Source organism: Zosterops lateralis (assembly GCF_965231275.1).
Source record: "Zosterops lateralis genome assembly, chromosome: Z".
Lineage (NCBI taxonomy): Eukaryota > Metazoa > Chordata > Aves > Passeriformes > Zosteropidae > Zosterops > Zosterops lateralis.
This window is the reverse complement of record NC_139800.1, coordinates 17,737,845-17,755,485: the sequence shown is the minus strand read 5'-3', so window position 1 is coordinate 17,755,485 and position 17,641 is coordinate 17,737,845. Positions and strand designations below refer to the sequence as shown.

The following is a 17,641-nucleotide window of genomic DNA, read 5'->3' as shown; positions in this document are numbered from 1 at the left end:
CACTACACCAAATAACCCAGAGCTGCTCACAAAAAGCCATTTCTCTTCTTTCTCTTGGTCTGCAATAACCAGGTTAAAGGAAAGGTCCACAGAGCACAAGAGATGAGAGAAATACTATGGTCAAGACCACTGTCACATATGGAGGGGCACTTATAAAGCTTAGTAATTAATTTAATTTCAGCATGTTGTCAAATTACTTGAAAACCTCATGAAACACATACTAATTTAAGCTACACAGCCCCCAGAGAGTCTCTTTTATATACTCCTTATTTGTAATCTTCATGCAGTGCAACAAATTAAAAGCCAAATCGGGAGCAGATGTTGACAAATCCAGGTAAAAATGAATAAAGAACCAACAGACATACAAAATATACTAATCTCTGTGCCAAATTCCCCCTCTGCATTCTGGTGTATCTCAGGGTATTAATGTGTTTCTCCATATTATTAATGAAAACATGAGATGTTAGCTCTAGGTTTAAACTTTGCTCACAAACCCTTAACTTTGTAAAAAGCGTGAAGATCACTCAGACAGGCCTTGAGAGTTACATGAATAAAACGGCTGATTTTTATTTTGGTCTATGAAGTATATGTAAATTTTATCTGTTTCTGAGGACTTCTTCAAAGGCTATTTCTGGTTTGCAGAAAAGTCCAAACCCAAAATTTCAAGTTCTATAGCACAATCAATTGACAGTCCCCTATCACGTGGCAAAGTCAAGGAAAGAATAAAAGGCACTGCCACTTGAAGGAGAGAGAACTGAGCTGTGATGTTAATTAAATCCCAAGCCTCTCATATTAATCCCAAGCCTCTAAACTCATTACCTGCGTAGATTTGTGCAAAACCTGTTTAGTCATGCCAGGTTCACGAGGTAGATTCATAGATATATTCTATGTATGTGTGTGTATTTAAAGAAAATCTGATGTTCTGCACCTCTTTCAACACGTAGCTCACTGACTTGTCCTCTTACTGCAGAAGTTTTAAGAGGAACATCATAGCAGTGCTTTACAAGAAATCTGAGTCATACCGAGTTCTCCTAACTCAAATACACTTTTAATTTCAGTTTCAGAGCCATACACAGAAGTGAACCTATGTAGTCTCATGCAGGGTATGATGAGAGTCTTGTAAATCACAATCTTTCTCATAAGAATAGACTCCCTAGCTCTTGTGTTCTTATACACATTTTATAATTTGCTGAAAAGCTGGCAATTAGAAGCCTCATGCCACATAATTAAATGCCACTAGTCAGGAGAAAAGATTCTCATTTTTAGGCTTGTTTCAATTAAAAAGTTACAAAACAATTGAAATACTTTAAAAATAGGAAGTTTGCTTTCTTTGGATGAAAGTTGCCTTCCATCAGTTCAAGATTAACTCAAACAAGGCAGGGTTTTTCCTTACTCTGACAGATATGAAAAGCGTATAATCCTTTAGACAGAGGCACTCTTAGGAGCAGGGATATCTGTTTAGGACAAGAGAGCTCAAAGCCTTGACCATGTTTGCCTGGAGTACAACAAGAACGGCTGTTACTAAATGTACATGTCTTTATACTGCAGGTCTTTGTTTTTAAAAACAGTATGAAGGGGGTTAAGCCCATTTTTCCACCACAAAAAGCTACTAGAATTAAATCACTTTTAATAGCTGTCCATATTAAAAAATACTAGCAATAGCACATCCCGTAACAATCTCATTTCCTTGGGCAATATATCCATGTCACTTCACTGGCACTATCATCAGTGTTCCAAATGTGCTCCACAACTATCTCTTGCTCCATTTTAAGCACAGTACTTTGTCCTATCTCCAGCAGACAAAGAACAGTTTATCCTCTGCCTTGCAGCAACTTCTTACATGGAAGAAAACTGATATCAGATCTCTAATAGCTCCTCCCTTAAAAACTCCAATTTGTTTTCACCACATCCCAGTCTCAGTTTTCAGATTTCCAATCATTCCTGGAATAAACATTTCTCCGTGAACCAAAGCTGCTGTATCCACAGTTTTGAAATATCTCTGCCCTGAGGCCTGAGCATTATCAAGAACAATGAAGGAACTTTCCTAAGACAAACCTATGTGTTTACATAGCCCGTGCAGTATTTGCTTTCTCCTACATTCAGACCTTGTTGACTCAAATTCAGTGTGTGATCCAGCCTCAGATGCTGTACCAAGCTGCCACGTAACTGTTTATTTAGTACTTCAGACTCCAATCTCATCCTCAAATGGACTGCAAAACCTCCTGACTGAGCGTGAGGGTGTTTGCACAGCAAATTCACCTTAAAGTCTTCGCCTGAAAAGGTCTTTCACTTTTGAAATTTTAAAATAGGGAAAGAACTTCCCATAAATCTATGCTAAGTAAAAAAACCTGTGGGTGCATAAAAAATGTATTCAGGCTATAACAACAGCAAAGGCTATGTTATGACAGACTCCAGTGTAAATTGCCCTTTTTTAAGAGCAGCTACTACAAGAAGGATTCCATGTAACTGTTGAAAGGAACAGCACATGGCAATGACCTGACTTCTGCCTAGGGCTTTATGTCATGCAGAGGAACTACCCTTGTGCCAGTGGTCAGAAAAAATCAATTCTGAATTTCTTTTTCTGCAGACAAAGTAGCAAAAGAACAGTTAGATTTAGATTCTTAAACACTGAAGCCAGCAGTTGGTGGCTGATATTTAAAAGAGCTCAATAGCCATCATGGACTTCTAAATTACTTTTAAAGATGTTTTGACGTAGTGGTGATCAGATAGATCAGAAAAGGAAAAGTACTCCAAGACAACAATGAGAAAATATGTGAGGACAGCTTTGCTTTAAAACCTTGTCAGCTGTAAAGAAGATTAAAGGTTGTGGTGACAAACTGAGAAAATAAGGGCAGCTAAGATATTACCAGTCTTTTTAGACTTAACCGCTAAATGGGGAAACCAGAAAATAACTGGTATGTCTCTTTTTGAGTGTTTGTTATTATGTATTCCTTGGCTTAACTGGTTCAGTGTATCTTTTTTTTAGCATAGCTCACCAAATGCTCAATTCTCTTTAAAAAAAAAAAAGAAGTGTTTTCTTAGTCAGTTGTAACAGGTCAGTTCTCTAAGCACAAAAATTCTGCAAAGCTTTGTTGTACTTTTGAGTTTTCTGGTCTCCGAATGTATTTCATTGTCAAGTGCCTGGAAACCACTTTGAAAACAAACAAAAAACAGCTTAAGGAAAAAAAAAATCAATAATCTTTCCAGCCTGCTTTGTGCCTGCAGCCTGATCTGACAGTCACAAGCCTCCAGATATGTTTTTTAAAAATGTCTATGAATTGAGGATTAAGTGCCAGAGATTTTTTATATATAATTCTGCTCCAGAAGCAGATACCTGAAAAGAAATGGTTAAAAATTCAGCTTATACAGATGGTTTAGGAAACCAAGTATAGAACTCTAGATGAAACCATGAAATCAATAAAATATATCTAGTAAATGCAAATGAAGAAGTCTCTTTGTCAATAAATTTTCTCAAGTTACAATTTATATTTTGCCTCTACAGCTAAAGGTATCATAATAATTTACCAACAAATGGGATATTAAAAGCTCTCAAGGAAAGTTGTTGAATAGCATATCACCAAAATACTGTACAGAATGATGAGAGGCTGCATTTATGGGAATACTAGACAGCCATCATCCCAAATACTGTCAGGCAGAAAGGCAGGTGCTAAGTATGTGCCTAGATCAAACCTTGCAAGAAAAAAAATTACTTAGTAGGTAGAGAAAGATAATTTTACTTGTCTCTGCTGAAGGATACTAATTCAACCTTCAAAGTGAAAGAAAACACGCTCACATCCAGGTAAAAATGCATAGATCAAATTACACATTCTACTGTTGCCAACTGAAAGCTTCCAAAAAAATTCCCCTATCTGAAAAACCATGCCAGAAGTACACATTTCTGGGAAACCAAGCAAATGGCCAATACAGCTGACAGTAAAGGCAATGAGCACAGAAACAGAAGATGAACTGCCTTTCTTTAGGACAGCTGATCCCACAGGCTTCGGTCTTTGACTTTAAAGCTAGCTGAGTAATCTAAAAAAAAAAAAGAAAAAAAAAGAAAAAAAATTAATAAGATTTATTTGAGGGAGAGGGAGCTTGGCTGTTTTTCAATAGAGTACATTCTTCCACCTCCTTGAAAAAATTTCCAGAGTTGAGACAAAAATCTCTAGTAATCTAGATGCAGGCTTTCCCTCTCTGTTTTATAACATGGCACCATTCCACTTTCTAAAAGATTTGCAGGACATGAATCATCGAAACTCATTTATAAACGGAGATTGAGTCCCATTTGGGAATCTGGCTTTCCCCAGTTCTGAGGAATTAATTTAAAAATCTGCTATTTCTCTTTCTGAAAGCTGATAAAATAATTCAAGTTTCCTATCCACACCAAATGTCTTCTAATCTGCAGCAGAAGAAAAGAAAACAAAGACAGGGTGTTAATATATTATTCAGTAAATGTGCAGGAGTACACAAGGCCAAACTTTTAGTCCTATGAGACATTTGTTTTGTTGGGGTCTATTTGCTGTCAAGCATAAGAAGAAAAATTCCCTCCTCACTGCTTCCTCTAGCTGCCAAACAGCAGCATCACCTCAGAGATACTGGAAAGCCACTGCAGTTAATCTTGTAGGCACCCCAGCCTGCCTCTGCAAGGAGAAGTCAGGCAATGACAGAAGCTCAGCGCAAGGATCAACACTTCAGCTTTTAATTTTCAAAGTTCCTGGTCTCAAGCACCACCTACAGAGGCAAGCATTTTAGCAAGAAATTTTACCAACAAGGGTAAAAGTACACCCCAGATGGAGTAACTATGTCACCTGTCTCACTTTCTAAGGCAAACTTGCAATTGCACCTGCATTACAGTATTTTCAGTTCTTCCTTTTTCATTTTTTTTTCTTTTTTCCTTCTGATTCCAGGACTGTTACACTCTATGGAAATACAAATAAGCAAGCTGCAGACTGGGAGAGTTGCAGGGTATTTGCAGGTAGAGATTTGCATGAGAAGCACCTCTACCTGGCAAGCACATGAGATGACAAATTCATGAACAAGTGTGACAACTCAAGAATGATTTTATGAAAGCATTAAGTACCTGTTGTGTTGGACAGCACAACATACACACACACACAGAGATACTGAGACCCCCAGGACTTGCCTTTTGAAAGAAAGGAAAATATGTAGCAGAAGCAGATATCAAATACTTTGATCATAACAATGTATACAATTTTGAGGTGGATTTGGAAAGTAGGATGGAAGACTCCATGTTACTCATGCAAAACAAAAAAACAAAAAAACAAAACAAAACAAAAAACAAAACAACAACAAAAAAACCCAAAAAAACAAAAACAAACAAACAAAAAAACCAAACATACAAAACAAACAAACAAACAAAAACAAACAAAAAAACCCCAAACAAACAACAAAAAAAACCCACCACCAAACAAGAACAATACAGAGACCACTGGGAAGAATACCCCTGCTGGAACTGATGAGCTGGAGAGAAAAAAGCACAGTGATACTGAAGAGGTGGAGCAGTCAGGCAGAGCAATGGACTGAAAGGGCAATACAAAGCAAAGAAAGACTGTAGGAACTGATGATTTTTTTCCTATTAGAATCAAAAGGTACCTTATTAGGAGACTTCTCTTGTTTTTCAAGCAAAATATCCATTTTGCACACTCTGCCTTTTGCTCTCAGTGATTTATGTTTGTTTTCAATTAAACTGTAGGCTAATTTAAAAACTCAGTCCTACTAGAAAATTTTTTTCACGCATTGTTCAGTGTACCCCACACAAGAGTAGTCCCCAAACCAGACATTGCATTTAATGTTCGTAGCGTGAGATTTTCAGAAGAATGAAGACACATCCAAAGGAAAATTTGGTGTCTTACTCGTGATTTTGGAAGTCCCTGCATATCAATTAGTCACCAAGTACATGCTTAAATGCAAGCACACCAACTGAAAGGAGCACAGCACTGCTCTCCAGATGGTAACAACAAAAAACTCTTCTGAGAAACACAGCGAACCCGAATACTACCAAAAATAGACTAAATATGTTTCGGGATATTTGCAAGCCTGTTCATGATTTATTGTCGTTACATATTAGGACAATATTATTATAGATTACCCCTAGGCCTTATTAGACATCAGAAAAAGCATGCTACAAAGGTCTGGACTGCAGTACAGTACAGGTTGATTCGACTCTGCAGCCATTTCCTCAGCAGGGTTTCTCCATCCCGCTGCCAAGTATCACCAAGTTTGTAAGGACACGGTATACTGAGACTTCACCTCCTCCTCCTGACTGAAGTAAACCTGAGCAGTGTGTTCAAAGGTTACTGCAAGGGTGAGGGGACAGACAACACATTATCAGATAAGCCCAGCTTCCTTAGGAAGTCAGCTCAAATTAACAAGCACAGATTCTTCTGCCATAGAGGTGCAGATGGAAAACACCTAATCAGCTGAACAAAGAACAAAGCAAAGGGGTGAAGGTTAAGGGACGCTACTGGCCAAAAGAGAATTTTTGATTCTAGGTTATTGTGCTGTGCAGAAGGAAACAGCTCAGAGTCACTTGCACACTTGGGTTTTAACCCATTCAAAAATTTTCTTGATACTACAACTGGCAAATTAATATTGTACGGAGATGAAGGATGTACTTTTATAAATCTGGTTCGGCTACACACATTTCCTGATATGCTTGAATTTGGTGACCTCATGATCGACACACTTCCTTGAATTCTTGTGGTTTGCAGCACAGCATGGAACAAGCGCAGCGAGCAAATGCACAAGTCTGATTACTAAAAAATACCTCTTACCATGACTCCAATGACTACCCACTATGCCTTTTCAGTACCTAATACAGATGCAAAGCATAGAAAAAAATGCATCCACTTTTTTTTTTTTTTTTTGCAGTACATAAACCAAGAATCCAATGAAAACACACAGAGAGGTTTCCCATTTCTCTGGTGCTTATTGCATTTTACTGACACATAACTGGAAGAAAACATAATCCAATTATTTCAAAGCACATTTCAGTTTTGGAGGATACTGTCAGCCACTGTGTAGTTCTCAAAGCAGCATGTCTTCAGAGGAAAATGTCATTTGCCCACGTTGTCAACTGCACTTTACCCAATGTCAGGTTCAAGGGCCAGACCATATCACTCAGACTTTACAAAGACTGCAGAATAAAACTGCTGTTCCTTAGAGGAGTCATGTTATCTGCATAATTCTGCCCCTGCTAGTTCTCTTCAGCTCATATGGCCTTATGAACTCACAAACATTAAAGAAGTTAACTTTATTAATGAGAGTTTATTTTCCTTTATCTGGAAATGTACAAAAACTTATTTTGAACTATATGACCTTTAATCTTCTTTCCATCACAGGAAAAGCCTAATTAGTTTTATAAGAGAACACTGATAATTACTGAAGCAATTCCAAGAGTGTTTTTTTTAAAAACCGGCAATGACCCAAGGATTGGACTCCTTCATTGTTTACAACAAAACCTGTGGTATTCAAATTATTTTTAAGATACAATGAACCAAATCCAAAGAAACTCTCTCTTCATGTGTTCTCTCTTCTCAACTTCTCAAGTTCTCTCTTCTCCTCTCTCAAGGAGCACATAAATAGATCAAACGCTGAAATGCAGCCTTCACATTAAATAATATATTGAGAATAAAGAGCACCAGTTATGTGATATCCTTTTAGAGTGAATGTAAGGAATGAGAATCACTTACGAGAAATAAATTGATTTTTTTTTTTTTACTATCAAAGGAAACGGCCAATTCCTGAAACTATAGATCTATATTTTCTGACAAATTCCTGTTGTACTGATCTTTATTGAGACTAAAAGCTCTCATGACCTGCTGTAATTCCTCTCTTAATAAGTATCTGACAGATCACATGAAGACATACTGCAGCATGTTATCATGTATGACCACCCTTCCACTGGGGTGGGCAAACACTTTCCTCTGTTCCACACACAAGTTGCCCCCAATGCTGCCATTCCCCCTCCAATCTTAACAAAGGAGGAAGGTGTACAACATAGTAGGACATCATCAGAACAAGTCAGTCCATGTGTAATTAGATAGTAGTTGTATTTTAGTTTATTTTCTTCACATGCTGTTTTAATTGTACTTTTTTCCCCCTGGACTTTTTCACTTATGCACATTTACATGCACATCTCTCCTTTTAAGGTGGCAAAGTGTGGGAATTAAGTACTCAGAAATACAAATATAGACTTCTACAGTTGATATAAATCAGAGCTGGTCTCTTTCCTAATTAACCCATAGACACAGGCTATAAGAAATTAATATGAACCATGCATTTCATGTACATACATGGACTCACTCTCATGCCTGCTTATGATACAAGTGCTCCCTCATTCTCTTGCTGCTCACAGCTTCCACTGGAGCCAGAGACCCAAAAGACATGCAGGCACACTAATCCAGCTTTCTGAGGGCAACACAACTCCTTTTCTGCTGTGCCCCTCTCACCGAGGTCCCTGCAAAGGGCTTATGGTCCACTTGTAGGTCTTGTAGCAGCACAGAAACCCAGTGCCTCAATATAAACTGTGTCTTTCATATCATCCTTTCTCATCTAATAGACTTCGACGCTGCCAAGAAACACAGAGCCTCACCTCAGTTTTAGTGTGCTCCTTCCCATAGCACTTCCTTAACTGTATTGCCCTAACTGAAACAGATCACTTATTGTAATGCCAAAGGCACAAGAAGTAGCTGTTTTAGAAGTAAATTAACACCCAGCTTTCTGTTTCCAATAATTTAGACCGATCTAAAGTTAGGCAGCATATTGTCAAAAAATAAAACATGAAGCAAAGTTCAAATTTTGTTCTCAATTTTTGCTAAATGACTGCAAATAAAATCCAAAGATAGACTGAGATCCCTCAGACCACAAGAAAAGATGCTAAAAATGACAACATTTTTCACAATAATCTAAATGAGAAGATTATTTAAAATATTTTCTTAATAATATAAATCAACATTTTGTTGTTGACTAGGTTTTAATATCTTAGAAATTTCTTTATTTTCCTTGATGTAAAAAAATCTAGTAGCCCTTTAGGTGTTTCATGGAGGGTCTCAGAATAGAAAATACTGCTATAAAAGTACTTTGCAGGGATGTTGTCCTGGTTTCAACATAAATAAACTGGATAAAATAGTAAAGCAAACTCTGCAGCATTAAAATAATGCTCAGAAAAAGAAACAAAGCAATGAAGGTATGAACATTTTAAAATAATACACACAGTGGCTAGGATCCATGATTTTTACTGCTGTAAAATGAAACAATTTCTTTTAGAAGTTAAGAAAAGCAGAGAATTGAGTCCCGGTAAATAAGCCACCAGCAGGTGCTGAGACAGCAGCATCTGCAAGGGTAATGATGTTGAACCTCATTTAAAATTGAAAGCAGCTCATACAAAATTGAGACTGCTACTAATAGGACACAGAGTAAGTCAGTTCCACAAGTCTCTTCTTACATGATTCATGCTTAGAATAAGAAAACTAAACAGATATTTTCAAGGCTGCGTCTCACATCTTCACACCACTTTCACATGATCATCAATACTGCATCTGTAACTTGCATCTGCCTCTTCCCCTTCACTCCTCCCTTGAAAGTGAGATTCACCTCCTGAAGTTTTCTATTTTTTTTTTCTCTTCTGAAGGGTGATTACAACAAAGGGCTGAGGAGAGGAAAAAACAACCTTGGATTTTACACACATAAGTCATTCCAACTTTTCTATCTATGTTTAACAGGGTTCTTCCTTCCTGCTATTATTAGTAAATCTCAGAGTTTACTTCTCTTGGTATTGAGCTGGCAGATAAAGCACAAAAGAAGAAGCATTTCTTACTTATTAGCTTCTGACACCAATAAATTCTGTATACCTACACAGTAGAATGGAAAAATCTCTTCCTGTGGAAGGTTGTTCATCACATTTTTCATGCATTGTTGCTGATATGTTTAACTTCTTTGTTTCACAAGTCAGCAAAGAAGCAGCTATTGTTTCCAAAGTGCTGAGCAAGTCTGACTGCGGGAGCAAGAGACGTGCAACAATTCTCAGTGGTCTCTCTGGTGGCTGCAGATTGAGGTGGCCTGACATGAAGAAAAGGCAGGGACAAGGGGAACCTGAAGAGTTGGGGAACTGGAGAAATCAAGTCTGAGTGTAGTTATATGAATCATAAGTTCTGTTTCAGTTTCTTTTCAGTTTCTATTCCAGTATTCTATTCCTTAGGAAAAATTCTGCTCTTCATGAATCTAGCCAGGTCTATCCAGACACACAGCACCCAATCAATGCACAAGGCCAAGCACATCCTAACAACTTCACCTGTCTAAATCCAGAGACTGGCAGAACCCTTAATTCTATGGCATGGAACACCAATGAATCATTATTTCTTCCTTGTGTGAAATATTCTTCTACAAAAGCTCATGCCAATCTCACCACAAAGCAAGTTATTATAATTCACTAAGCATTATACAAATAGCACCACCCCAAACATCTTTGAAGAGTACTCTGCTTTTCCCATTTCTGCAACTTCCCATACTAAAGAGCTATTCACAGAATCAGTACATGGACTATAAATGCAAAACATATTTTGATGCCAATATATATGCCTCAGGGATATAAGTATTTTACTTTAGAATATTATATACAGAAGTATTTGTAAACCACAAGAGAAGAGCTTAAAAAGATCAGATACCTATGCAGGTACTAGGAATGCAAATGACAAATAGCTTATTTTATCAAAAAACAAAACTTTAAAAAACTAAAACCAAACCAAACCAAATGACTATCATTAAATAGGGCAAAAAATAATGGTCATTACTTCAAAAGAAGAGATAGAGTGGAGGCATTTTTTACCAATACTTGTTAAATTCTTAAAGTGATCAGCTCATCAAAAAGCTGGGTTTCAATTGCAGCATCTTGTTCATCTTCTGTTCTCAGGTCTCACAAAACAAGCTGCTAAATGCTATCAGAGATCTCCTGTGTCCCCTGAGGAGAGGGCATTTCACAGCTAAGGACTGCTGCTCATGACTAACTCACTTAAGCCAGATAATAAGCCTCAGTAACCACACATATATACATATTACTCTGGAATTTGCAAACACAGAAGTATATGACTAGTTCTAACTTATGAATGAAGGTATGCACAAACTCACATTTGCACTGTTGGCAGAAGCCCAACTGCAGGAGCTCTTTCCTTCGGTACAGGAGAGCTGAATGGTGAACTGGGCAGTCACATGAAGCACCTGAAGTTGAAAGATTCATATATAAACCATTGCTAAGAATGCTACACTCGAGGATCACTCAGAAAAACGTGAAATTTTAAGTATACGTTCTGTGTTTGAGTGTGTGGAGAGGAAAATTAACACTATTTTGCTGAAAGCCTGTTAGTGACCTAATTCTACAGCAGCTATTGTAATGCTGAGTGCTTGCTCCCATTTCTGTCTGCAGTAATCACTGTCCAAATTCCAACCCAGAGCTACCTACTGATTAGCAAGCATGCATATACCGGGGCAAAAGGATAGCAGACAAGAATCTAGCGCTTTCAAGGATACGTTTTTTGCATATTAACTCCAGCTGCATCACTTACTAGTTGAAATATGAGGAAGGAATAGGAAAATGTTCAGTTTTCAAAGTATCGGTTATCACAGCTCAAGCAAATAAATACATAAAAGATATTGAAAATAAAAGTCCTAACAACTTTTTCTGTATGGATCAAGCTATCTTACAAAAGCCGTTGATCCAAAACAAAGAGAAAAACTAGACATTCATTAGCAATGGAAAAAGTTTCATCCAGTACAAAGTCGATTTATACTCAGGATCAAATTAATACTTTGAACAGTTTGGGTCTGTTGTTGCAAAGGCTAACACAATGCAACTATTTAGTTCAGAGAGGTAACTTTGTCACAATTCTCAATTACCTACAGAGAGAAATTATTTAAACTTAGCCCACCATAAAAGACGTGAGAGGAAATGCCATGTATTAAACCTCCACTGAAAAGTGAACGCTGTGAAAAGTAAAACTAATTAAGCATTGGCAAAGGTTTCCACAGGAGGAGTGAATTAGTTGAAATAAGATTGGATATATCACTAAGAAATTCTAAATAAGGGTTCAATGCAAATTCTTCCTATATTAAAGCCTTTAGTTCACATTACTCCAATGTAAGACTAGATCAGCACAAATCATGCACAGATCTCACCTTAATATGGATTTTAACGGTGAAGGAAGACAATATGCAAAGGACAAAATACAGACTTGGAGGTAAGACTTAAAATAAGGGTCACATAACAACACCTTGCTGGGTTTACATCCAGAACTGACCCTGTGTCTTTTGAAATATGTGGCAACACTTGGTCAAAAAATTTCCCATCATCTTGATAAAAGAAACAGACCAATCACATTTAATTTGGAGAAGGCTGTTCTATATTGGGAATTGTGACAATGCTGCTCCAGTAGATGAAATGTAAGTTACGTGCCTTGGGACCTGTGCACTTACGACTTCCCACAGCCATGACCTTTGGAAATGTGTGGAGCAGGGGGAAGGAGGACAAAAGGAAGAGGAACAGGTAGACTCTGGGGAACAGATATTATTATCCTCACAACCAAGAGAAGTCCTAAAAGAGTTTGACATTTATGTTTACCTCACACACACAGTACTCCAGTTCTTGTTGCACATAATCCAAGACAACATTGAAGTTTGCAATAAAAATAAATCAATCACTTGTTCTTTTTTTCTTTTCTCTCATCTACTCTCTTTTTGCTGCCTAGGATTAAACATTAGAAGCTCATCTCCTTGGTTTTAGCTCCAGAGTATCTGTGAAAACCTCAGAGGTCACACATCTCCTGCCACAAATGCTGAACTTGATCCAAAACATGAATTATTGTGAAAATTAGTTATAATTGGAATACTTGTAACTTATGTTCACCCTCTGGGCTTCAGATCTGCAGAAGCTCCACCTATAATACTGACCATTATAATTTTCTTCTGAAGTTCATTTGATTTAGAAAGCATTTTTTCCCTGCAGTAATGTTAAAACCAATTACTTGAGAAAGATATTTCGAAGCTCTGTCCTCACTGATTTTATACTTAAGAGAGGCCATTAGATCACCCAGTTCAAGAAGGGCAAAACCATGGTCTGCCATACAAACATAGTTACATCACATGACGAACAGCACTGCTGTCTTGGCACAAGAGCTTCTGGATGAGTGTGCAAAGTCCTCTTTGGAAAGGAGAAGGGCTGCCAGCCTAAGGCAGATACCACCAAATAACCCAAAAAGGCAACTGCCTGCCCAGACCTGCCCCACGCTGAGCAGAGCCAAGACTCTTTCTCTTGTCCAAATTTCCCTTTTCTCTGGATTTCTCTGGATTGATGTGCAACTCTCAAACATGCATGTAATTTGAAATGCAGCTAATAAAGGTACAGAAAATATGAATATCAGATATTCTTAGACCACTCTGATGGACTGCAGTGTGGAGGAGTCTTCACCCACAGACCAACTGCTGCAGATGGGCTCACCACACTGTTTGAGACCACTCTGGGTCTGGATAAGACAACAGTGCAGCAAGTGCCTGGGTCACCATCTGGCTACAAACAGCTTTTTCTGTGCTTCTGTGCTCAAAGTGTTTGAAATGAAGAAACAGCAATTTTTAAAGCTTTAGGCTGAAACGTGTGTCATGCCCAAGGGCACAATGTGGGGGGCATTCAAAAGCATCAAGCCAACTGGGAAGAGCTGGCTCGCTCTGCTCACCACCCTAGCCAACCTTGCCATAGGCCATAGCCACACCATCCAGAAAAAATGTTTAACAGTGCCTGAGTTACATACAGCCAATGAGCCTGCATTTCCCCTTGGAGGGAAGTAACTGATTTATTCAGGGAACAAAACTAGCTTAAGTGGATGGCTGAGGCCCAGAAGTAAAACATGGACTATTTCTGAGCCAGATTGACAGTGTAAACCACCCTCAACCACCCCTGTTACTTGTACTTTTATTATACCTTTAAGCAACTTGTGCAATAATGACAAAATTATGCAAGCATAAGAAACATTCCAGCATACTTTTCAGACAGTGTTTATCACCTAAAGAAAACACTCAAATACATTGCTTTATTTAAATTTCATGATTACGCACTACAAATTACCAGGCAACCTTGATAGTAAACTATCAAGGTTCAGTAAATATTATAAAGCTGTTATCAGTGCAGCTCTAGGTACAAAGCAAATACAAATGCATACCTCTATTTTTGCAATATACGTATATTCCAAAAAGAAAGTACTTTTTGACTGATGATCAAAATACAGTAAGTTACACTGGCAGAGAACACTAGCATAACATTACTCATCAATACAGAACCATCTGCCTCCAAAACAAAACAAAACATCCCCCCCCCCAAAAAAAAAAAAAAAAAAAAACAAACCCAAACTCAAAAAACTCCACCAAAAACTGAATAAACACCCCACAATCATTTTCTAACCAATGATACTGTGTCACTGAAACTGGCTGACTGGGGAGAGAATGCTGCATCATTCTCTCAAGAGGACCTACTTTATCTACCTAAGGAAATTTCAGGAGACTGAGGCTGGCTGAAAGGCTGTACTTTGGTTTTGCAGAACACTGCCCCTGAACTGCTGGGTATACAGATGAGAAAGGAGACTGCCCCCTGACAACACATGGCCCAACAGAGGGGGGAGGTGGCACTAAAACCAACCTGCCAACACAGCCAGCCATCCTCTGCTGTGGGCTGTGCTGAGGGTCTGATTTTTGGCAGGGTAAGAAGTGAGGAAGAAGGAGCAGGGAATTGCCACAGTGCTGTCCTTGTTTCCATGACATGCGCTTTTATAACTTGTGCTCCCTGAGGTAAAAGGCACAATTTGGACTCAACAGCTGACAACTCAGCAGTTCTCTGCCTGTGGGATAAGCTGGTTCTGTTGTAGCAACAGTTGACCTCACTCCAGTGCCAGCTCCAGACAGTGCACGGAAAGGAGGGGGGACATATGCCTTTCAAAACCTTACACCCTGACCAACATTCATACCAATGGCTTACGAGTTATTTTTAGCCTAAGCACTTTCTGCTTACAGTGAAACCTGCTACTAGGAATGATTCCAAGAGACAGCAGCAGGGAAAGGCAGACAGCAGCTAAGTGGCAAAAGCCTCTGTTGAGTTTCTGGTGCTTGCAGGAGTTCAAGGACCTTATGGACACACAGAAGCAGGGCTCCCACAGTCTGTAAATGTAGGGTCTGCAAATTTTCCAGAGGAAGGAGGATAGCAGCAAGCAGCAAAAAAATTATGATGTGTATGAAAAACAGACCCTTGATATATTTCTCAGCGACAGGTAAGAACTTCCAAAGATCATTTACTCTAATTAAAATCTGTTAGTTTGTAAGTCAGTAAGGAAGGAAGGCAAAGAACACAGGGGACTTCTGTGTTTTCTAGTGATAGATATCCTAGCTGCCTCTCAATCCCTCAAAACACAGGTAAGAAAATAGGTCTGTTCATCTAGGAATTTATATGGCCCTCATCATTGCCATGCTAGTGACTCTGGAAAAAATCCATACGATTCTGGAAAATGATCCCTGAAGACATTTAAGCACGTACAAAACCCAAACTTTTGATGCTTCAACCTAAAATCTCACTTAGCTGCAGGTAAACATTAGAGAAGAAAAAAAATAAAAGGAGAGGTGATGATAAATTTCATAGCATCAGCATGCACAGATGCAGTCTCATCTTTGACAGGGCCACACCACTTGCCTGATGCTTAAACACTCAAGATTCACAAAGCAATTACTCCCTGCTTGTATCTGCTGATAAAATGAACACAGAACCAAAGAATCCAAAGAAAAAAGCTGTTGCTTTTGTTTAAAGACATAGGAGAAGAAAGCAGCAGGAATGTTCCCCTTTTTGAGGCAACCCAAGTCGCTGCAGCATTTGCAGGAGAAACACCTCAGGCTACTCAAAATGACAGATGAGTCAGGATGAAGACTACAGCCCTTCTGCTGATGGTATTTCTCTCTTAAGCTTAAGTAACCACTGACTCAGTGTAACACTCATGCTCATGTCCTTGTGAGAGGGCACTTCACTGGAAGTGCAGGATCGTGGTCTCCAGATCTTGGTCCCAAGGATCTTTTTCATCTTTTACATTAAATTGTTTATGGCACAAAATGTATCAACCAGCTTTGGAGCATAGAACACTTCCCAAGTCTTATCTAGAAGTAATTTATTTTTCTTATTTTTAGACAGAAATTTGATGCCTACCAGTCAAGAAGTAATCATAAGTATATCTCAGGGAAAAAGAAAAACATAATCCATCTGCATCAGCCTTGTGATATTTGGCACTCTGCAAGATAGAGTCAGAATTTACAAACATCTAGGTTTTTTAAATACATCTTTAAAAATACCTTTTCATAAAGCACAAAATTTGCTGTCAGACACTCATTGGATTAAGCAATCCAACATTCATACTCTAAAAGAGCTGTCTCTAACATATTTAGAGATTCTGGGCTAGGATTACCAATGCATGGTAATAAATTCAGATATTTTTTAAACATTTTCTAAAGCCCTGAGCTGCACGACGCTGAAATAGTTGTGACCTTGTAGCCAGAGATTGTAACTCAACAAACACTTGAAATTAAAGTCATATGAATACCTGCTAGAGTAGCAGCAGCAGCTTTGCCACCTGTGAAAAAGCATTCCTCTCTGAGAAGAGCATCTCCACCCACATGGCAGTTCCCGTGTATTCCTGATTTGCCTTCGGCAAGTCTGTGAGCATGCCCTCACCCAAAGGTTAAGTCTCTCCCTTTCCTCAGCACACCTGTAAAGGGATTTTTCACAATCTAACTCACAGATAATGCTTGCCACTGGTTGCTCTAGGTGACTAAAGTGGTGTGTTTGGAGAGTGCACAATAGAAACTGTTATCATTTAGTAATGCTGATAAAAGTTTGAATAGGTGAAACAGCGATAAGATGAAAGGATGCAAAGACTTAGTAAAGCGAAAGAAAACAAAATCAGGTGATCTACTGAATCCCTAAAAGTTATATTCCAAACCAGCTCTGACTTTGTGATTTTCATGCTTTCCTTTTGTGAGCTTCTGCAACATTTTCGAGGGTAGATCACAGCCCTGCAGTCTACTGACACTAGTCTGTCCTTTCTTAGACCTCTCCAAAGTAACCTGCAGACCCATCTCCAGCTAATGGCCAGCAACTCATGCTGAGAAATAACAACCAAGTGCAGGTATGATGCTTGCTGCTAATTCTGTGGATACACTCATTGCATTTGCTCCTGTCTCTTCCACATCCAAATCCTTCCCCTCATCAAAGATAATTTTTGTTTTGGTCTTGATTCAAATTGTGGCTGAACTCTGGAGCCTTCTGAGTCTATTCTCACCTTTATGTACAGAAATCAACGGAAATCAAAGTTTATCTTTATCACCAAAATCATGCAGCATAAAATGGTTAATAAGCTAAGGATAACCACAGACTTTTTGCAGATCAAGGCATTCACGCATTCTTCCCTACAGGATGTGCAAAGCTTTATATATAAAACACGTGGGCACTGATGGATCTACACCAAAAAAACATACTGTCTCAGCTGGCACTGCCACATGCTGATTTGAGAGGGAACATAGCATGACACAGAGTTTAATCTTTCTCACAACT

At 38.5% G+C, this 17,641-nt stretch overlaps 1 protein-coding gene across 4 annotated transcripts in view; it reads right to left on the bottom strand.

The window, feature by feature from the left end:
* The window catches only part of LIFR (LIF receptor subunit alpha), an 88,695-nt gene that overhangs the window by 35,862 nt on the left and 35,192 nt on the right, over positions 1 to 17,641 (bottom strand). For 2 of the 4 annotated variants that reach the window (XM_083883311.1, XM_083883309.1), the window contains one exon: positions 11,146 to 11,235. The exons of the other annotated variants lie outside the window; for them this stretch is intronic. The gene's annotated coding sequence lies outside the window, so the exon portion shown is untranslated. The remainder of the gene's footprint in view (positions 1 to 11,145; positions 11,236 to 17,641) is intronic. 4 annotated transcript variants of the gene reach the window in all.